Source organism: Oreochromis aureus, linkage group 10 (assembly GCF_013358895.1).
Source record: "Oreochromis aureus strain Israel breed Guangdong linkage group 10, ZZ_aureus, whole genome shotgun sequence".
NCBI lineage: Eukaryota > Metazoa > Chordata > Actinopteri > Cichliformes > Cichlidae > Oreochromis > Oreochromis aureus.
In genome coordinates, this window is record NC_052951.1 from 7,614,987 (window position 1) to 7,615,871 (window position 885).

Below are 885 nucleotides of genomic sequence, written 5' to 3' on the forward strand. Positions count from 1 at the left end.
CCTCGGGCAGGGCGGGCATGCCGAAGGTCTGGTCAAAGATACGGCTGCTCTGGTGCCAGTCACGAAATGGGTCCCAGCTCGGAGTGCGGAGCAAGGTGAAAGGAATACGTCTCTCAGCCATGATGATCTGGGTATTTCTTCTAAGCTTCAGAGGAGTGTTGCTGTGTGCAGATCAAGAGCCCCTTGGCCTCTCTGGAAGTGTTTTCTTAATGTGCTGTCTGCCTCTCAGCTGAGAGCTTTTATACCCACTGATAAGGGGTGGTCCCTTATCAACCGAACCCTCCCTTCAGACTCAAGCCCAATACCTCATGCCTCCAGAATGTTTTAGGAAAGCACTAGAATATCTATTTGTAGCGGACGTAGCACTGGAATGGAATTCAACAGGAAGGCCCTCCCATGTAACAGCTGCCCAATGCACTGAGTGCTGTGTGTAAACCCCCTTCTCCTCTCCCTGTGCGTCTCAAAGAGCCAGAAGAATCTGGGAGGCTTCTGTCAGTCTACTTACAAGCTAACATGCTATTTCTAACAACACTATGGTGTGCTATGAACCCAGTCAGCCCTGAATGAAATACACAGTGGAATATCAGTTTGGTACATGAATGCAAATGACTTGACTGCATTAAAACTGGAGGAAAATCCACCATGTTCACACCTGCCTATTGATACTTCATTGTCACAAAGAGGGAATTAACAAGCTGTAGTGTCTCAAGTCTTCTGTTAACCTGACAGTCTTTCATTGTTTACTGGATGTTAGTGCCGCGTGATACTGCAATTTTGGTATCGATCCAAAACCAAGTAAATACACGGCCAGTATTACTAATACTAGTACACATATTTTTAAACTATGAAGGCAGTTTATCTAGGGGGGAGTAGTATGTCATGATT